Source organism: Magnolia sinica, chromosome 15 (genome assembly GCF_029962835.1).
Source record: "Magnolia sinica isolate HGM2019 chromosome 15, MsV1, whole genome shotgun sequence".
NCBI lineage: Eukaryota > Viridiplantae > Streptophyta > Magnoliopsida > Magnoliales > Magnoliaceae > Magnolia > Magnolia sinica.
In genome coordinates this window covers 68,777,787-68,801,042 of record NC_080587.1, presented here as the reverse complement: position 1 = coordinate 68,801,042, position 23,256 = coordinate 68,777,787, and the positions used below count along the sequence as shown (strand labels likewise).

At 39.3% G+C, this 23,256-nt stretch overlaps 1 protein-coding gene and 1 non-coding gene across 2 annotated transcripts in view; both read right to left on the bottom strand.

Annotated features, from left to right (window-relative positions):
* LOC131226708 (non-functional NADPH-dependent codeinone reductase 2-like) overlaps window positions 1-23,256 on the bottom strand; it is a 68,356-nt gene that overhangs the window by 13,896 nt on the left and 31,204 nt on the right. The gene's annotated exons all lie outside the window — the stretch shown is intronic.
* On the bottom strand, window positions 11,964-12,070 carry LOC131228316 (small nucleolar RNA R71). The gene has a single exon (XR_009162825.1). It is a non-coding gene; the product is annotated as a small nucleolar RNA R71 (small nucleolar RNA).

Genomic DNA, 23,256 nt, shown 5'->3' with positions numbered 1-23,256 from the left:
AACGTTTCAGCCAATCCCTCAACATCTCTTTCAGCCATATATTTCATGAGGGCAATGCAGTGGCGGATGCTCTGGCAAGGATGGCCAGTGAAGGGTGTGCCAACAAGTTCTATAGATCCCGATCGGAGTTGCCGACAAGGATTAGGGGTGCCATGGTTCTTGACAAGGCAGGGTTGGGTAATTTGCAGGCTTGATTTTCTTTGGTTTTTTTTAGTGGGAGGGTGGGGGCGGCAGTAGAATTTCAAGGCTGTTCCTAGCTAGTGTCTATAGCGTTCTTGGTCTTTCTTCTGTTCTTAGTCGGGTATATGATAGGCGAGGTCCAGTCCTTTTTGTTGGGGCCCGCCCAACTGTACATCCTTGTTGAATTAATACAAGTTCAGTGGCCCTGTTCCACCTTTAAAAAATAAATAAACAAAGGTTTTCTGTTGGCTGTACAACATAGTTGCCATATATGAAATTTCTTTTGGTAAAAAATTAATTTTTAAAATTTAAATATATAAAAAAAAAGGCAAACCTACCCACCCCACTACACAAAAATCAGCTCACCTTATATGTGCAAGCGGTTGTCATCCATATACATACATTCTTTTTTCACTGTACAGTAATTCAGACTGGCCCACAAACAATTGGGATATGCCTATCATATGCATAGAGAAATAAACTCAACACCATAATTGACTACAATAACTAAACTTTAGTTAATGTCCTACAAACATCCGCCACACAACACTTGCAAGGCAATCCACAATTCCTTCTAAGACCACCGTAAGCTTCTCTAACACCCCCAAAACCAACAATATTTGAAGCTCCGACATACATCCAGAGAAGAATACTGCCAAATGTCACCTACCAAAGTACATGGTAGCTTACAACCAAGCTGCCCCACAAAGGAAGCCTTTAAGCAAAAGCAAAGATTGGGCCCCTCTTTTTGTTAAAGGACCCTCAAGCCTGAGCACCTAGGTGCAGACGCGGGTGCAGGTGTGGGTGTACTTGTGTGGGTGTGTGTGTGTGTGCATGAGTACTCGTGGGACTTTATTTGCGAGAGTGTACTCACACTTGCACCTTTTTGTTTTAAACCAGAGAGATGTGTCCGTTCGGTTGGTTGCACTTATTAGGTTTAAACCCAACGAACCTAAGCCTTTCAAAAGGGTGCTTAATGTACCACTTTGGAGTCTATATAAAGACTTCCAATTCATATTTGAATATATGAAAATCATTTTCTCTCTTATAAAACTCTCTCTGTATTCCGGTTTACAAATTTTTTATTGTTTAGTTCGTCGTTGAGTCAACTCAGCACTTTCGGGTTAAATTGCAAGTGGTTCAAGCCTGTGTACAATGAATGCATTGCTAGGACCTCGTCATAGTCATTGTATCCTACAGGTCGATTGCTCTAGAAACCTGTTGCACTTAGGATGCTGTCTAAGGGGAGCAAATTCGATTTCAAGCTGATTGACTCACATCATGCCTCGACGCAATTCAATAAGTCCTCTTTCTCAAAAAAAAATTTATTTGTTCTCGATTTTTGGTAGTCTATTTAATTCAACAAAATATTCCAACAATTTTGAAATCGAATTGTTGAATTAAATACACTGTGGCTACCATAACAGTAAATGTTTCAGCCGAGTTAGCTAGAATAGAACTGTTCGACGGACAATGCTTTAAATGGTGGAAACGAAAACTTATGTTTGCACAACCACCCTTAAAGTTTCATACATTTTGTCTGAATCATTTACTTTAGATCCGGCAAATGATGTGTATGCTTCTTACGAGTCTGTTAAAGATATATAGACTGCTTTGGAAAAGAAGTACATTTTGGAAGATGCGGGTGATAAGAAAGATGCAATTGCTAATTTCCTTTACTATGAAATGACAGATGATAAACCTGTCACAAATCAGATTCATGATTTTTAAGATCTAGTTCATGAACTATCGTCAAAAGGAATTAAGTTAGATGAAGTGTTTCTGTCAGGAACACTAATAGAAAAGTTATTACCCTCATGAAAAGAATATAAGAATAAAATGAAACATAAAAAAACAGTGTTTCATTAGAAACTACTATCGTATACATATGAATAGAGGAGGCCAATAGAAAAATTGACCAAAAAGAAAATGAAAATGAGATAGATTCAAAGGCGAATCTTGTGAAATCAAGTCAGAAAAATGATAAGAAGAAAAAAGCCAAAATGTTTTAACTGTGGCAAACATGGACATTATGCCAATGAATGCATGCTCAAAAAGAAAAATGCAAACAATCAATTCAAGAAAAAGAGAAATTGCTACAACTATGGAAAGCCTGAGCATCACATTAAAACCTGCAGGCTTAAGAAAAACAAAGATAAGTCGCAAGCTAATCTTACAGAAACATGTAATGAGTTTGACATAGTGGTAGTTGTGGTATTCGAAGTTTTTCTTATAAACAACTTGGAGTGGGTATTAGACACTGGTGCAACTCGGAATATGTGCAAGGAACGTAACATGTTTACCTCCTACCAAGTATCAGGAGATGATGAATATCTGTTCATGGGTAATGATAGAACATCTCCAGTTGTAGGAAAATGGAAAGTACTTCTGAAACTCACTTCTAGAAAGACTCTAATGTTAAACAATGTCCTACATGTGCCTGACATTAAAAGAAACTTGGTCTCTTATTCGCTTCTCAATAAGGCTGGTTTCAAGTTAGTATTTGATTCAGATAAACTTGTAATGACTAAGAATATAACTTTTGTTGGTAAGAGATACTATAGTGATGGTCTATTCATTATAAATGTATCCAATGATAATAATAAGAAGACATTAGTTTTGTTTATATCCTTGAACTCTTTTATCTATGACATAGTAGATTAGGTCATGTGAATGTAGTATCTTTGAAGAAAATAAAAATATTAGGTTTATTACCTAATATATCTAACGAAAAATTCGATAAATGTGAAACATTTGTAAAATCAAAATTTATTAGAAAACCATTCAAACGAATAGAACAGAGGATCCTTTATTCTATTAAAGTTGATACACAATGACTTAGTCACATGTCTAGACGTGGAAAAAGGTATTGCATAACTTTTATAGATGACTACTGTAGGTTCAGTAGAGTATATATCTATTAAGGAGCAAAGATGAAGCTTTAGATATTTTTTCTAAGTATAAAACTGTAGTTGAAAATTAGTTAAATATAAAGATTAAAAGACTTAGAATAGATAGATGAGATGAGTACGAATCTTCTCAATGTAGAGAATTATGTGAAAAGAGTGGAATAGTTCACGAAACTAGAATTCCTTATACACCAAAACTGAATGGAATAGAAGAACGTAAGAATAGAACTCTTAAAGAGATGATGAATGCTATGTTAAATAGTTCAGGCTTACCCTCAAATATGTGAGGAGAAGTAATTATGTCTGTTTGTTATTTCCTAAATAGGATTCCCTCTAAGTCTTCTGAACAAACATCTTACAAACTTTGAAAGAATCATATTCGTAGTTATAAACATATTAAAGTATAAGGGTGTCTTATTAAAGTAGGATTGCCTAAAACTAAGAAAAAAAAAGTTAGGCCCTAAAATGACTGACTGTGTATTTATAGGGTACACACAAAATAGTGTAGCCTATAAGTTTCTAGTTTTAAAGACTAAGGATAATATTCTAAATCCTGATATAATTACAAAAGCTAGGGATACAGAGTTCTTTGAGAACATATTCACTATGAAATCTAAATTTATAGGAATAGAGGAAGTTAATGAATTAGATATCGCATTTATAAGTAAAAGTGCTTACGGGAAAATAGTAGAAGATATACAACTAATAAAAAGTACTACATTTAGAAGAGAAACTAATCTAGGAGATGGTTTTTTTACCTTTCTAGTAAAAGATAATCTCATAACCTATATAGAAGCAATTAACTCTCAAGATATAACTTTTTAGAAGGAAGCAATAAATGATGAGTTGGAATCTATTATATCTAATAACACTTGAGAACCTATAGACCTACCACCTGGAAACAAACCAATAGGCTGTAAATGGGTATTTATAAAGAAACTAAAAGCAGATGGAACTATTGATAAGTTTAAGGCTAGGTTGGTGGCAAAAGGTTTTAAACAAAAGGAATGAATAGATTATTTTGATACATATTCTCCTGTAACTAGGATTACAACTAGCAGGGACTTTATAGCGATAGCCTTTATATATAAACTGATGGTACATCAGATGGACGTTAAAACAGCTTTCCTAAATGGAGATTTAGGAGAAGAAACATATATATAGCAATCTGAGAGTTATAAGATATCAGGTAAATAAAATAAAGTATGTATACTAATTAAATCACTATATGGTCTAAAACGGGCTCTTAAACAATTGCACAAAAAATTTGATGGCGTTTTAAAAATAAATGGTTATAATATAAATAATCTAGATAGATGTATATATCGTAAAATTTTTGAAAATAATTATGTTATTATATGCCTTTATATTGATAACATGCTTATTTTTGAAAATAATATTAAATTATTTACTGAGACTAAGAAATTCTTATCATCTAAATTTGACATGAAAGACTTGGGAGAGGCTAGTGTAATCTTGGGTATTGAAGTAACCAGGAAAGATGGTATTATTGTATTATCACAATCTCATTACATTGAGAAGTTACTGAGAAAGTTTATCCATTTGGACTATTTACCTGTCATTACACCTTATGATTAAAGTGTGACTCTCATGAAGAATATATATAGGTAGTATTATGTCTCAATTGGAGTATTCCATAATAATTGGTAGCCTTATATATCTAACAAACTACACTAGACCAGATATAGATTTCGCAATAGGAAGGCTAAGTAGATATACACATAACCCTGAAAAAGAGCATTGAAATGCCTTATCTAGGATTTTGAGATATCTAAAAGGTAGTATGGCCTATGGTTTATATATAATGGTTATCTTACTGTATTAGAAGGATACAGTAATGCTAACTGGATCATTGATTCAGATGAGACAAAATTCACTAGTGGTTATGTCTTCACCGTGGGTGGAAGACTCTTGGAAGTCTACCAAGCAGACATATATCACCCATTCAACTATGCAATTTGAGTTTATTGCCTTAAAAAAGGCTGGATCAGAAGTCGAGTGGCTTAGAAATTTCTTAACTGACGTACTATTGTGGTCAAAGCCTGTATTAATCATGTCTTTTTTTTTAAAAAAAAAAAAGAGGACTCTTGCCCCTTCAGCTTCATTGAACAAAAAAAAAAACTTTACAGTGATTCGAGTGGGCCCTGACAAAAGATTTGGACCTCACCTATCATATACCCGCAAATGTACAGAACCAAAGAAAGGAAGGCACTACCCTATTGGACAGACCGATCTAATCGCACTTAATTTGACTTGGTCTAAGAAAAGAAGACCGCGCACCTCATGGGGAAGATCATCCTGATGGTTAATGACTTAATCAACCTGGGAATTGCTACCGACTCAAGCCATCCAATTCACGGGGCTATTTGCTTCCCTTTGGATCTTTCTAAACACGACATTAACACCCTGAGTCATCCTATGGATGTGTAAGATCCAGGATTTCCACTGCCAAGAGGTGCTTGCCTTCCCTGTGAGAGTATCGATGGCTATAATGGAATCTAATTCAACCTCTATCCTGTCTTTCCCTTTCTCCAAACACAACCTGAGCCCATCATAAATAGCCTGAATTTCTACTTTATTGTTAGTTTCCTGCCCATATCTTAACATGAAGGTGAAGAAAAGATTTCCATTATCCCCTCTGTAAACACCTCCCCCACCCAACAGCCCCGAGTTCCCTTACTTACCTGTCCACATTCAATTTGACCCAACTGCAAGCAGGCCGTTTCCATTTTATGACCTCCGACCAAAATTTCCGTTTGGGCTGGGACACAGGGCTTGGGCTAACTATCTCATGAGTCGTCGACTTACCATAGCAGATGGTATTGGAACACCACTAGATATGGGCGATGGAAGACGTTGTTCTCATGGGGGTTTACTCGTATCTAGCCTCATTCCTAGAGTGCCAAACTCCGTGTCTATTCATTGTGATTGTCAAGCAGCTATTGCAAAAATAAAGAGTAAAATATATAATGGAAGAGCAGGCATATTAAACTCAGAGACAACATAGTGAAACACATGTTGTATGATGGAATCATATCTATTAACTTTTTGAGGTCAGAAAAGAATCCGACAGATCCTTTGACCAAAGGACTATCTAAAAGATTAGTCAATGATGCATCGAAGGGAATGGGGTTAAGCCTAAGATATGAGTTGTAAGACCCGTGTCCTAGTCCGTACCATTCCATAGGCTTTTATAGTTCTCCCGGTCGAATTCCGGTAACTCTCGACCCGTATCCGACATTTGCGTGTGATCTTAAGCCGGATTCGGCATACCGAAGTCGGCTAAATCCGAAACTTATACCCTAGCAACCGCACCATCGCCGCGGTTCCAATGTTGTGACTCACGCACCGATCCTATACCGGGGCTAGAAGTTGTGGGTCCGCGTTCATTCTGAAGAAACACCACGCATTACGAATTTCGAAGGAATTTATACGACATGTCCCATCAATCAATCAATCAATCAATGTCAAGTACACACCATACCCCAAGTACAACAACTATCCCTTCTTTTTTAAAAGTCAACCCTCTCTCTCCCCTCACCATTCCTCTTTTACCAAAAAATCAAACTCACCCATACCTCCCATCCCCTTGCTTACATCATCCCATCACCCCTTTTTCTCTCTCATTTCTCAAATCTCCCAAGCAACAAGCTCCACACGTCCAAGCCCTCTCTTCCCCAAAGCCAAGTGTGGCCCACTTTCCCTACCCTCTCATCTCTCATCCCTACCATCAAAACTCCATCAACCACCATTAAAAGTGAAGGTAAGGAGCATAGGAGTCTAAGGGGGCAAGAAGAAGGCCGATAGGTGGGTGATCGACCGTTAGACTTCATTTTATTTAGAGACCACTTGATGTGGGACTCATAATGATGCATGTAATGTAGTGAGGGGCCCATAGTGGCGAGGTCCCTCTATCTCACCAGTTCTCTCTCTCTCTCTCTCTTTCTTTGGTGAGATGTCTTGTGGCCACCATGTGCAAGATGATCTTGGCCGTCCGATCATGAGGCCCACCTTACAGCAGGTCTATTGGACGGTCAAGATGAAGGAAAAATACGAGTATCAAATTGGTTCCAATTAGGTGGGCCACGTTCATGTGGGACCCACCTTGATGTGTGAGCCACGTCCATGTGGGACCCACCACAATGATGTGTTTATCCATGACGTCCAGCGTCCTGGATGCTGGATAGGGTGTGGTGGCTAACATGGAGTGCGTGTACTGACATAGGTATGTACTAAAGGGCTATAAAAAAAAGAGATTTATATTCATTTGGGGTGGGCCACTCATGTAGGCCCCACCTTGATGTAAGTACTTAATCCAAGCCGTCCATCCTTTTCCTCAGATCATTTTAGTCGTTGAGCAAGAAAATGAACTTAATCTGATTTCCCTGGCGGGCCATAGCATAGAGAATAGTATTTTTGCCGTTGAAATACACCATGATGTTTCTATTTACCAAAACCCATTGAATATTAAGCTTGATGGGTTTGTATTAAGCCATAGAAATTAGTGGCTGGGTTGGATTTTCCTAAGGCGGGCCCCACCTGCGAAAAACCCTAGGAAAATGGTTTTTTTTTTAAAAATAAAACATGAGGTAGCAGCTAACACGAGGATGCCAGCGTCCAGCGCAGGACGCTGGCGTGCATGGGTGCGCAGGGACCCACGGCCCCAGCTATGGGCCCCACTGTGATGTGTGTTGAACATCAACACGGTGCGTTTGGTGGGCCCCCTCAAGGCAGCAGGCCGCCCCAAAAATCAACTGTATATCCGGCTTTCGTGGCTCACAGCACAGGAAATAGTGTGGGATTGAACGGCTGTCATTGAGACCGTTTTTTTGTATCAGAAGTTTTGGATCATTATAAAATTTGTTTTCTTCTTCATCCGATCCACGTGACCTTATCAACAGTTTGGATGGAAAATAGACATTATGGTGGGCCCCACATGGGACGCACTGATGTATGTATGGTATCCACTCTTCCAATAGTGTGAAACCCCACCATGAAGTATGTACTTAACTATGCCGTCCATCCCTATGGGACCCACCATGATGCACATGTTGCATCCAAACCGTCCAACTATTTTAAAAGATAATTTTAGGGCTTGAGACAAAAATTAAGATAGATCTAATATCAAGTGGACCACACTGCTAAAACAGTGGAATTGAATGCACACCATTGAAACCCCTTTTAGGTTATAGAAATTTTGAACCAACATGATAATTGTTTTCCTAACTGTTCAGGTCTTTATAAACTTATGAATAGTCTGGATGGGAAAAAAATGCTATGATGGCTCAATTTAATCGTGTTTGTGATGCAAGGTGTATTTAGAAACTTGGACTGAAAAAGGATACTAAAAGCATGGATTTGACAGTCTAAATTCACCAAGGCAAGGGACGGAGCCCAGGAGATCAAGATCGATAGATTTGCATGCCGGAGATTCAAGAAAATTGAGAAATTGAAGCTCAAGTGGTCCGAAATTGGCTCAAAATACAAGATCATAGGGTTCCAACCATCTGTTCAGTTCAAAACTTCATACAGAACCTGAAGACCATATATTAACCATACACGTCGATTTTCATCCAGTGAATCCCTCTGGAAGTGGCCCAACGGACAAATCAGACCATATATCAGTAAATTGGGGCCCACCTGAGATCTAGATATACTTCCAATTTGGTATCAACCCCTTAAATGAGGAGACAAAATGAATGGATGAATTGGATTTTGCAAAACCATCACGGTGGACCCCAATTGAGATAGTGTGTGTACCATGTACAGGGGTACTCGATGTGCACCGGACTAGCCCATTCGGTCCAAGTCAGTTTGACCGACCATAACCAGAAACGGAAATTTCTGTTTTCGTTGGTGTGAAACGGGGGCATCGTTTGATCATTAGTGGGCCTCCATTATGGCCCATACAAACGATCCAAGCCGTCCATAATGTAGAGGGTCTCGATATGGTCAAAACCATGCTGACCGTGGTCAGCCATACACGCGCACGTGCTGACCACAACAATCATAATAAGACTATTGTGCAATGTCCAAACCTATTGTTGCATGATTTCTTTCGTGGGTCACACCAAATCAGAGTAAAAAATGTTCCTACCTAGCCAAAATTTTGAGGATAATGCAATGGATGGTGTGGATTTCTCAACTGTCGATGATCATGGCCCCCACCAACATCACAGTGCAACAAGCCCTTTCGTAGGCCCTGTTTCAACGTCCGGACGTGCCCAAAAATTCTAGATGGCTGTGGCCCATCATCCTTGATTGGTTGAATGATCTGAACCATTCATGTGGAGCCCAGGCTAGCCAAGACCCTAGCCATGAAGAAATTCTGAAGCCAAGGGCATTCGCTGTCTCGAAAATTCGAGCCAAACGCGAGTTGCCTTGCGGTTTCGCTGCGTAACAGTAGGCTCCGCACGCTGCAGCGTAACATGGAGTCGGTTCTTCAGCAACCGACTCTCTGCTAACTCCATCGTCTTCCCTGCCTATAAGAAAGAGAGAGAGAGAGAGAGAGAGAGAGAGAGAGAGAGAGAGAGAGAGAGAATGTTGGGGGTGATCCAAAACTGGGAAGTTTCCAATGAGATAGAGAAGAAGGAGAGAGAGATTTATTTTATGTTTTTACTTGTTTGTTTTTCTGAATTTTTGGAGGATTAGCCGAATCATGTCAGGCTAAACCTCTTAGCTAGGGCTAAGAGGTGAAGCTTGTGGCGTGATGGGACTGATTCTATGACTTTAATTCAAGCCATGAACTATGTTGATTCTAGTTTTGAATGATAGGAATATTTTTAATTTTTAATGGTTTGTTGTGACTAAAATTACAATAGATCTACGATGGCTTTAAGTATTCCTGTTCTATTGTTGTGATTACGCAGTTAGGAAGTCCTATTGTTCACCATCGTCTCTTGGGCATGGTTAGATGACAGAACCCTTCCTACCGTCCATACATCTCTCAGATTGAAGTAGATCGGTTTAATTCTATTGTTTGCTTTGTCTCATGGGCATGGTTTTATGATAGAATCCATTCTAATTTACTTTGATCTTATCTCTCTAAAACTAGATCAAAAGATGTTCAGATTCGATTTTCAGGTTATATCTTCCAACTGGATGAAGATGGGACTCGAAGTCCAGTTGAGTTCGTGAATCAAGCATAGATCTCCTTAATCTCTACAAGTGGATCCTTGGCACCCTAGTTTCTTACCTTTGAATTCTACATATTTTAATTTACTATTTCACTATTATTCTTCAAATCCACCTGATTTAGATTTCATCTTTTTCTAGTTCTAGTTCTAGTTATTTTCAGATTACGTTCAAGGTTCAGTCCCTTGAGATTCGACCTCGGTCTCACTGAGTTTATTACTACATCACAACCCTATACTTAGGGAGTGAACAAGTTTTTGGCGCCGTTGCCGGGGATTGACGGTTACATTTTTCTAAGATTAACTAGTTTTAGGATTAGTTTAAGATTAGGATTTTCTAATTTTAGGTTAGAATTTTTTCTGTTTTTAGAAACTAATCTGTTTTCCTATTTTGTAGGATTTCAACCTAAACTTCTAATTTGGTAAACCCTTTCTAACTTCTCTACTTTTTCTATTTTTAGAATTAGGATTTTAGTTTTAGAAACTTTCTTATTCTAGGTTTCTTTTTTAGAAACTAACTTTCTATTTTTTTATTTTTTTTTAGAAATTTTCTATTTCTAGGCTTTCATTTATTTTAGAAAGTTTTTCCCTTTTTAGAAACTAACCCAACTTTCCCGTTTTGTAGGATTTTGAGATAGGTTTCTAAATTGGTAATTTCTTTCTTAATTTCTTCCTTGTTATTTCTAGATTAGGATTTGTTTTCTTTGTTTTTTTAGGAAGTTTCTAATTCTAATTCTTTTAGAATCTAACTTTGTTTCCTAATTTATTTTTAGAAATTTTCTACTTCTAAACTTTTTGTTTAGAAACTAACTTTCATATTTTGTAGGCTTTTAAGATAAAAATTTCTAATTCAGTAAGCTCTTTCTCTACTTTCTATTTTTCAGATCTCTTTTAGTAACTTACTTTCTACTTTAGGACTTTCCTAATTTATTTTAGAAATTTCCACTTTCTTTTAGGAATTTCTTCTTTTAGAAACTAGTTTACTTTTATCTTTCTTTTTAAGGATTTTCTAATTTTAAACCTTCTCTTTAGAAACTGACTTATTTTATTTTCTTTTGCAGGGTTTTAACTTAAGGACTCCAATTTGGTAACTTTTTTCCAACCCTCTCTTTCTTTCTAGATTTTCTTTTCCTTTCTTAGGATTAGGTTTCGAATTTGATTGGGGGCTGTGAGTGTTTCATGCCCAAGTAGGCCCATGACAACACTCGACATCTCTTGACTGAAGGAGGATTGGCTGAGGGATTAACTATCTATTGCAGGACTAGACACCACTCGTTGAAGTGATGGCTGAAAACCAACCTCCTCTACCCCAACCTAGGGTGGAGGACATTCAGGATGAGAATGAGGTGCATCAAGCACCCCCGCCTCGTACTTTACGAGATTATTTACAGCCAGCGGGGGTGAGTACGCCTTCATGCATGATTTTTCCTGAAAATACAAGACATATGGACATCAAGCCAGGGGTTATCCAACTCCTTCCTAAGTTTCATGAGCTTGAATCTGAAGAATCAATCTACATTTGAAAGAGTTTGATGAGATCATAGCCACTTTATATTTTCAAAATGTGTCCGAGGACACAGTCAGGCTGAAACTCTTTCCTTTTTCCTTGAAGGAGAAGGCTAAAACATGGTTACATTCACTGCGTCCTAGATCTATTGGCGCATGGAATGATATGCAAAGGGAATTTATAAAGAAATTTTTTCCATATTATAAAACGATTACCCTTAGAAAAGCAATCATGAACTTCACCCAAAAGGAGGATGAAACATTTTACCAATGTTGGGAAAGGTTCAAGGATTTGGTCAGTTCATGCCCACAACACGGCTTTGAAACATGGCGCATCACAAATTTTTTCTATGATGGACTGACATCTTCCATGCGCCAAATGGTCGAGACAATGTCTAATGGAGAATTGATTAATAAAAATGTCGACGAGGCATGGGATTACCTCGATAGTCTTGCTGAAAAAACACAATTATGAGACTATTACCTAAAATCGAACACCACGTCTAGGCCGACTCAATCTAAGGAGAAAGGTGGATTGTATCTCTTGAAAGAAGAGGATGATCTCAAGTATAAAGTGACTGCACTCATAAGAAAATTTGAGGCCATGAAAGGAAATAAGGATAAGGTTAATGAAAGTGTTTGCGGCATCTGTGATTGCAACATTCATACAACTAAAAATTGTCCTACAGTACCCGCCTTTCGAGAAGTGTTGAATGAACAATCCAGTGCCGTAAATACTTATCAAAGACCTTTCAATGGATCGACCTCTAATACGTACAATCCTGGTTGGAAAAATCATCCAAACTTCAGTTAGAGGAATGGACAAACCGCTACCCCTCAAGGTTTCTTCAATCAAAATCCAAATCAGGGGAAACCTCAAGAAGAACCGGTTTAAAATTTCATGCAAGAACTGACCCAGGCAATGCGAGATTTTATGCAAAAGATCGATTCACGTATGACAGTTATAGAAAAAGGGATGCTTCCTGCACAACCGCTCCCTAATCCTAAACCGCAATATGAGATAAGTAATCTCAGCTCTTCAAATCAAATGGAGCACGCTAAATCCATCACCACTCTTATAAGTGGGAAGATCATTGATAAAACCCTTTCGGTTAGGTCCGAAAAGCCTCATGAACCAGAAGAGAACAACAGTGATGGATCTAGTGATGCCCCACAAAAAATAGAACTGGAACTTCTAGAAAAGTCAGTTGCTCCATTTTCCCAACAGTTGGTCGCACCAAATCCTCTCTCTAACTCTCAGGATATTCTAGAGGTATTGAAACAAGTGAAAGTCAACATTCCTCTACTTGATGTCATAAAACAGATACATTTATATGCCAAATTCCTAAAAGACCTATGCACGACCAAGCGATGGCAGAGTATTCAAAAGAAGATCTTCTTGACTGAGAAAGTGAGTATCATCCTAAAGCAAGACGTGCCACAAAAATTCAAAGATCCTGGTAGCCCAACCATATCATGTGTAATCGGAGACTATCGAATTGATCACGGACTTCTTAACTTAGGAGCGAGCGTCAATCTGATTCCTTACTCGGTATACAAACAGTTAGGTTTTGGTGAATTAAAACCCACCCTAAACACACTACAACTTGCTGATCACTCTGTTCGTGTACCAAGAGAGATAATTGAGGATGTGTTGGTCCAAGTTGATAGATTTTATTACCCTGTAGATTTTATCATCCTGGACACCGAACCCATCAATAACATGAGCACTCAGATTTTCATCATTCTTGGACGTTCATTCCTTGCCACTTCAAACGTAATTATCAATTACAAGAATGGTGTCATGACTATGTCATTTTGGAATATGACATTGGAGTCAAACATCTTTTTTAATAACGGCAGAAACTTAAAGGATGATGACGATTTCAATGACATTAACATGATTGACTCTTTCATGGAAGATACGACACCTTTGACCTTATCCTCTGATCCTCTTGAGACGTGCCTGGCCCGCTCTCATGATTTTGATGATGACATGATTAGGGAGACATGTGCCTTGCTTAATACTGCACCAGTACTTGAAGTTAACCGGTGGAGGCCACATTTTGAAGAATTGCCACAAACCGATGTAGTGCCTCTACAATCTAACCTCAAGCCACCGAAGCTTGACCTAAAACATTTACCCTCTGATTTAAAATACGCATATTTAGGTCAAGATGAGACATACCCGGTGGTGATCTCTGCCCATTTGGAGAAAGAACAAGAGAGTATGCTCATATCTACTCTCATTGAGCATTAGGGAGCCCATGGATGGACAATAGCGGACCTCAAGGGAATCGACCCCTTGATTTGTACTCACCGCATATATCTTGAGGATAATGCGAAGACCGCTCGGCAATCACAACGTAGAATAAATCCAAATATAAGGGAAGTGGTTAAGGTCGAGGTTCTTAAACTATTGGATGTGGGTATCATATACCCCATATCCGATAGTCAATGGGTGAGTCCAACTCAGGTAGTTCCTAAGAAGTCTGGGATCACCATCGTAGCCACTGCCAATAATGAACTCGTGCCGACTAGAGTTACTACTGGTTAGAGAATGTACATTGACTACAGGAAATTGAATACCGTCACGAGGAAGGACCACTTTTCTTTGCCCTTCATTAATCAAATCTTGGAAAGGCTAGCTGGTCATTCCTATTACTGTTTCCTTGACGGGTATTCGGGCTACAATCAAATTGAAATCGCCCCTGAGGACCAGGAAAAGACCACATTTACATGTCCCTGCGGCACCTTTGCCTACAGAAGGATGCCATTCGGATTATGTAATGCCCCTGCCACCTTTCAACGATGCATGATGAGTATCTTTTCTGACATGGTGGGGAAATATCTAGAGGTCTTCATGGACGATTTCTTTGTTTTCGGTTCATCTTTCAGTGAGTGCTTAGAGAGTCTTAAAAGTGTGCTGAAAAGATGTGAAGAAAAGAACTTGGTACTTAATTAGGAGAAGCGTCATTTAATGGTTCATAAAGGAATTGTCCTTGGATATATTATCTCGTCCAAAGGAATCGAGGTGGATAAGGCAAAAATTGATCTTATCTCTAACCTACCTCCACCCAAGAACATACGAGATGTGCGATCCTTCTTAGGACACACTGGGTTTTATAAAACATTCATAAAGGACTTTAGTCTCATCTTTCATCCTTCATGTAATCTACTTCAATAGGATGCACCATACGAGTGGACTGAGCCATGTCAGGAAGCTTTCACTAAGCTTAAGGGCATGTTGACTAGTGCACCCATCATACAACCACCCGACTGGAGCCTTCCTTTTGAGCTTATATGCGACGCTTCTGATTATGCTCTTAGAGCGGTTCTAGGTTAGATAAAAGATAAGAGGCCTTACGTCATTCATTATGTAAATAAGACTCTAAATCCTACCCAAGTGAACTACTCGACTACGGAAAAGGAACTCTTAGCTGTAGTGTTCGCCTTGGACAAATTTAGGTCCTACCTGATCGGATCCAAGATCATTATCTACACAGATCATGCGGCACTCAAGTATCTTCTTTCTAAGAATGATTATAAGCCCCGCCTGATAAGATGGATCCTTCTACTCCAAGAATTTGATTTAGAAATTAAAGATAAAAAGGGAGTAGAGAATGTAGTGGCCGATCACCTTTCTCGCCTTAATACGGTGACCCATATCAATAATATGTTCCCTGATGAATAATTATGGACTGCACAAGATAAGAAGAAATTCTTTATCAAGGTACGTAACTTTTTCTGTGATGATCCATATTTGTTTAAATATTGGCCAGACCAAATCCTAAGGAGATGTGTGCCAGACGATGAGCATCAGAGTGTCATCTCCTTTTGTCACTCACAGGCCTGTGGTGGTCACTTTTCTGCTAAAAAGACCCTGTCCAAGATTTTACAATGTGACTTTCACTGGCCTACTATGTTCAGGGACACCATGAGTTTTGCAAAGGTTGTGAGCATTGTCAGAAATTGCGAGCGTTGTCCCGTCGAAATATGATGCCCTTGAATCCTATTCTTATCATCGAGGCATTTGATTGCTGAGGCATTGATTTCATGAGACCATTCCCCCAATCTTTTGAAAATCTATATATTTTGCTCGCTGTAGACTATGTCACTAAATGGGTTAAAGCGATTCCGTGTCGGAATAATGACCATCGCACAGTCATTAAATTCCTAAAAGAGAACATCCTTTCCCGATTCGAAATACCTCGAGCTATCATTAGTGATGGAGGCTCACACTTTTGTAATAGGCCATTCGAGAGTTTAATGAAGAAATACGGTATCTCTCATAAGGTGAGCACCTCATATCACCCACAAACAAGTGGACAAGTTGAGATTTTCAATAGGGAGATCAAACATATTTTGGAGAAAACGGTTAACCCTGACCGTAAGGATTGGTCAATCTGATTGACCGATGCCTTATGGGCTTACCGTACTGCATTAAAAACCTTATTGGAATGCCTCCCTTTAGACTTGTTTATGGGAAGGCCTGTCACTTACCTGTGGAGTTGGAACATAAAGCCTTCTGGGTGATCAAAAAATTGAATTTCAATCTTGACAACACTGGCTCACTACGCAAACTTTAGTTGAATGAACTCGAAGAAATCCGGAACGACGCATACGAGAACTCGAGAATTTACAAGGACAAGATGAAGGAGTTTCATGACCAACATATTCTACGGAAATCATTCATGCCTGGTCAGAAAGTCGTTTTGTATAATTCTCGATTACATCTCTTTCCAGGTAAGCTTCGATCTCGGTGGACCGACCCTTTTACCATTATCACTGCGTATCCTCATGGGGCCGTCGAGATAAGAGATCCTGACAATGGTAAGGAGTTTAAAGTAAATGGTCATCGACTAAAGCCATTTGTCAAGAAATTCGACGCCGAGGACATGTCCATGCCTCTGACTAATTCTGTTTAGTAGGATTGATCTCCTAGTCTGATGGAGGTATAGGTAGGTTTCCTGTTTTCATAGGACTAGAGTAGTTTGCTTTATGTTGTTCTAGTTTAATTTGTTTTCTACATTGTTTTAGGATAATTGCTTTTGCTGGTTTCTCTCTTATGCTGACTTGCTTTCATGTTGAGATCTTTGTGGAAAAGCTTCTTGATTCCTTCATCCGGGTATTATCTTCCCATCACTTCTCGTTTACTTTCATTATCCCATGTGCATTATTTACTCATATATCTTTTACATTGAGGACAATGTAGATTTTAGGTTGGGGGTGGGAGATTAGGTCTCCTAATCGGTGTTTTCTTGGTCTTAAGCGGGAAAATTGTGAAATTTTTTAAATTTTTCTGGAATTTTGTATGAATTCGAAGTGATTTTGATGGCCATCTTGGATTTAGAATTACAAGATAAGTGATGTTGAAAATTTATGACTCTTGGATTTAGCTATTTGTTAGATTTCACAGTTACGTTCGAACTATTAATCCATAATTAGAGGTTTTAAACATTGATTGAGTCATGATTTCACAAGACACATCTTGCTTGCACATTAAGGTTTCAGTTCAATATTGAAGTGTAACTTGGTGATCATTAAGCATGGAAGGAACCAACCTGGGAATTTGTCCATCATGTTCAATAAGAAGAATGAAAGAAAAAGAAGAAAATACCCAGCTACAAGATAGCTGCCTGCGGAAAGGGTTGGGCGAACGAACTTCACCATAGGTTTGCTCCCTATAGGTGTAGATTCGATTCCCCATGGTTGACATTTGGGAAAAGTCAGGCAACTAGTTTTCACCATAGGCTTGCTCCCTATAAGTGAGGATTTGATTCCCCTCCTTGGCATTACAGTTCATGGAAAAATCAAAGGCTGGTTGTCATGAATTCTTTTGTTAGTTACCAATGATATCATGAAATTGACGATTGGACCTCTTAACAGTGATAAGCTGAGATTACACTATACATTCATAGAACTCAATGTTTAGAATTGTTCTAATTAATGGATTAATATTTGAACTTGATTATGAAGTTTACTGTGAGCTTGATTCCAGGAGAAAGTAATGCCCAACATTCATAAATCTTAGAATTCTGGGATCTGGATAATTTTTTTTAAAAATCACTCGAGTTTATAGAAATTCTCTTAAAGTTCTTAACTTATTTTTCGCATACCTTGCTCGGGACTAGCAAGATGCTGGTTGGGGGTTGTGTTGAGGATCAAATATTGCATATTAGACCCCAGTTATTGCCTGGATTTACGAACATGGTACTGTTTAACGGCTCAATTTAATCGTGTTTGTAATGCAAGGTGTATTTAGGAACTTGGATTGAAAAAGGATACTAAAAGAATGGATTTGACAGTCTGAATTCACCAAGGCAAGGGACGGACCCCATGAGATCAAGATTGATAGATTTGCATGCCGGAGATTCAAGAAAATCGATAAACTGAAGCTCAAGTAGTCTGAAATTGGCTCAGAATACAAGATCACAGGGTTCCAACCATCCGTTCAGTTCAAAACTTCATATAGAACCTGAAGACCATATATTAACCATACACGTCGATTTTCATCTAGTGGATCCCTCTGGAAGTGGCCCAACAGACAGATCAGACCATAAATCAGTAAATTGGGGCCCACCTGAGATCTGGATATACTTCCAATTTGTTCTTAACCCCTTAAATGAGGAGACAAAATGAATGGATGAATTGGATTTCGCAAAACCATCACAGTGGACCCCAATTGGGATTGTGTGTACCATGTATAGGGGTACTCGATGTGCACCGGACCAGCCCATTCCGTGCAAGTTAGTTTGATCAACCATATCCAAAAATGAAAATTTTCGTTGGCATGAAACAGGGGCATTGTTTGATCGTTAGTGGGCCTCCATCATGGCCCATACAAACAATCCAAGCCATCCATAATGTAGAGGGTCTCGATATGGTCAAAACCATGCTAACCGTGGTCAACCATACACGCGCATGTGTTGGCCACAATAATCACAATAAGACTATTGTGCAACGTCCAAACCTATTGTCGCATGATTTCTTCCTTGGGTCACACCAAATTTGATTCAAAATCGTTCTTACCTAACCGAAATTTTGAGGATAATGCAATGGACGGTGTGGATTTCTCAACTATCGATGATCATGGCCCCCACCAACATCACGGTGCAACAAGCCCTTTCGCAAGCCCTGTTTGAGCGTCCGGACGCGCCCGAAAATTCCGGATGGTCATGGCCCATCATCCTTGATCGTTTAAATGATCTGAACCATTCATGTGGAGCCCAGGCCAGCCAAGACCCCAACCATGAAGAAATTTTGAAGCCAAGGGCATTTGTTGTCCCAAAAATCCGAGCCAAACGCAAGTTGCCTTGCTGTTTCACTGCGTAACAGTAGGCTCCGCACGCTGCAGCGTAACATGGAGTCGGTTCTTCAGCAACTGACTCTCTGCCAACTTCACCGTCTTCCCTGCCTATAAGAAAGAGAGAGAGAGAGAATGTTGGGGGGGATCCAAGCTGGGAAGTTTCCAACGAGATAGAGAAGAAGGAGAGAGAGATTTGTTTTATGTTTTTACTTATTTGTTTTTCTGAATTTTTGGAGGATTAGCCAAATCATGTCAGGTTAAACCTCTTAGCTAGGCCTAAGAGGTGAAGCTTGTGGTGTGATGGGACTGATTCTACAACTTTGATTCATGTCATGAACTATGTTGATTCTAGTTTTGAATGATAGGAATATTTCTAGTTTTTAATGGCTTGTTGTGACTAAAATTACAATAGATCTACGATGGCTTTAAGTATTCCTGTTCTATTGTTGTGATTACGTAGTTAGGAAGTCCCGTTGTTCACCATCGTCTCCTAGGCATGGTTAGATGACGGAACCCTTCCTACCGTCCATACATCTCTCAGATTGAAGTAGATCGGTTTAATTCTGTTATTTGCTTTGTCTCATGGGCATGGTTTTGTGATGGAATCCATTCTAATTTACTTCGATCTTATCTCTCTAAAACTAGATCAAAAGATGTTCAGATTTGATTTTCAGGTTATATCTTTCAACTGGATGAAGATGGGACTCGAAGTCCAGTTGAGTTCGTAAATCAAGCATAGATCTCCCTGATCTTTACAAGTGGATCCTTGGCACCCTAGTTTCCTACCTTTGAATTCTACATATTTTAGTTTACTATTTCACCATTATTCTTCAAATCCACCTGATTTAGATTTCATCTTTTTCTAGTTCTAGTTCTAGTTATTTTCAGATTACGTACAAGGTTCAGTCCCTTGAGATTCGACCGCGGTCTCATTGAGTTTATTACTACAGCACAACCCTATACTTGGAGAGTGAATATTTTCTTCACTGTTCGGGTCTTTATGACCTTATGAACAATCTAGATGGCAAATAAATGCTATGGTGGCCCCTATGAAATTTCTAACAATGAAAATCAATATCTCCGCTACTAATTATGATGTGGTCCAAATGATATGTCGATCATTATCACCAATGCTATTTGTGGCATGGTCCAGATGATTCTTAGGATATGAGTCATTTTTGGTACACTCTATAATGATCATGGATGAATGGTGTATTGGACTATTCAACTCGGCCCATTTGACTTGGTCATTTGATTCAGCCCATTTGACTAGGCTTGTTGTCGAGGCCCACCTGGATATATATGAGGCCCATGTGATATGGCCATCTGATAAATTTGAGGCCCATGGGCTGAGGCTCAATAGGATGTACATAAGGCCCATTGTAGTGTGACTCCACCATGGTATGTGTTGACATTTGTACTAGGCTATGCTTTGGGAGCAATGATGGTTTGATGTCCACATTGTAAAGATAATGTTGGTTAAATGTCCACATTATGACTTTCCCTAGGGCCCATTGATAGGCCCATACTTGTAGTGTGTAGTCCGTCGAGGCCCATCATCGTTATGAATAGAGGCCATCACCACATAACTTGTTTAGTATAGATCAATGATTCATGCTCATGCACATCATATGTATGCTTGATATGAGGAGTGACTGGTCATAGTATATGCCTTCGGGCAGATTGTTTATGGGCTCCCTGATAGGCAGAGTTGCCCTTCATGAGTGCGCGGTACGCGCAGGACTGTTGCATGACTGGTAGTGTGATTCATGCACTTCACATTTGAATGACATGATTTTATATGCCCTAGCGACATCAGGGTTATGATCTCCATGGACACATCGTGGATGGCAAGATCGAATACCGAAAATATTGTTACTAAGCATCGGGGCGCTATAGATGTCCCTGGGTGAAAATTCCTAAACCCGATGGTACCAGAGGATGACTCCAACGTCGAGACCGAGTGGATATATGAGCGCACGAGGGCCGAATACTAGGAGAGTGCATCTCTCACTATGTCGTGGTCGGTTGGAACGGGGTGTGGCCTTACTCGCCCAAGAGTAGGGGGCAATACTAGGCTGAGTTTGACCACCTCGTGAATGGGTCTGCTATTGACTTGCCGGATAGGTATTGACAGACTATTGGCTAGGCGGATAGTGAGGTTTCTTACGCTCACTTGGACCGTGTTGCTAGGAGAGCGGCAGTGCCATTTGGAGTATACTAAACCCCGATGATTATTCAAAATGAGAATCGTACTGATACATGATGAGGATTGGCATGCTTGAACTGCATCTCACATCGAATGGTCTTGACATGGTCAATAGCATTCATATCTTGCACCGCATAACCTTGGTACAACTGATTGCATTCATGTACTCATCAGTATGATTCCGCATTACTCTGACCTTACATTCTGAGCACGCTCATATTGCGCACACACTTACACCACCCTCTAAGCTTTCTATAAGCTTATGCATGATTGATGCGTGTAGGTGACGCCAGGACGCAGCCATAGTCTCGCCGCAGTTAGAGCGTATAGCCGATCTTCTGGAGTTTTTGTTACTTTCCTTATATTGTATTTCTCTTTCATACTCATTGTACTTAAAGTTTTTTATCATAGTCGATTTTGTGATGGTGTTCTTGTGGTTATTGTTCGTGGGTTATACTTGTGGTTATGCTCATTACGAATCAGATTGATGTTAAAAATCCTCCTTACAGGATCCCAGGATCCCAGGATCGGAACCTAGTGTATGGGTACCGAGGGCCGAGAATGGGGTACTGCGGAGGTTGTCGGTGCCAGATTCGGCAATCAAGAATTTTGCGAGCCCAGTTTTCGAGTTTGGGGCGTGACATGAGTTGCCAGTGTCGGTAACTCAACCCATATAAGTGAAGATCCCATGAGATACTTTCAATGGGTAAACAACAAAACACGAGTTAGACAATTGCACTGAAATATATCGATCCCCTTCTATGGTGTACAGTGTGACAGCAATGTAAAAGGATGAGTTTTTTAGAACTCTTAATGAATCTATAACCATATATTTAGTGGTGTATACAGTTATTACATACACTTGATGGAATTTACCTATATGGGTGTGGAGGTGGAGGCTGCTTCCTATGTGAATCTAGACGAATTTTCAGAGCACTCATGGAATTCAGGTAATGATGTATGGCTGAAAAACACCGAACCGTAAAATCACTTGTAGAGGAAGAGTTGTGTGAGTGGCATTGTAACACCCCGTACTTTTCAGTACTTGAGTGTCACCATTCAAATCAAATATAGCATGAACGCATGATAAAATGCACGTAACTTATGACTTACACCACACTCGATTACTCACAATCCACCCTTGGATGACCCCTACGTCTCAATGTAGGATTATGGCGACACTAACAAGTTGACCCACGATCCAAATCCTACTGTTGAGGCATGTGATGTCCACCTAAATGCCTCAAGATCAACTTATAAACTCAATTATGCATCAATCTAACCATCAAGAACATTTTCGCCCATTGATTGAACTATCTACTAGTTGATGTTAAGATGGACCATCACATCCTTAGAGAAATTTAATTCTAAGATCTCAATCACTTTGATAGACAGGTATAGCGACAATTTTCATAACAAATCATAACAAAATTTATAATCATGAAATGTGGCCCATTTATATAATAAGAATCCTAAAACTTAAGGTACCTACCAAGAAGTGTAGGTCCCACATATTAAATATACGGATAAATAATAATAATAAAGTAAAATAATTTATAACCAAGTAACGAAATTCTATACTAATTTAATAATACACTACGTTGAGGGATTCGTGGTTAAAACGTTCATAAGTTTCCCTTAGAGCTTTTTGACTGTCAATTCTCAGATTTGAACCGATCCAACCGTCGAATCGATGAAAATTGGTAGTTAATGGCCGTATTTCAGTAAATATGGTCCACCAGAGCACTAGATCCATTGCATATTTAGTAAGATGGCTCAGTTGGGCACACAAAGACTTATGAATGGAGTGGATTTCCCACAATCATCACCATGGGCCCCACGTGGGTGTGCATGTACACTAGTGTAAAAGCACCCGCGATGCACTGGAAGCACAGTCAAACGGGTTTGACCCGCGTTTTCCCGCAAGTGGGAATAACTCCCTCTTTCACTGCTTCTGCCAACGGACGGACTGACGTCCGTAATTTTCGT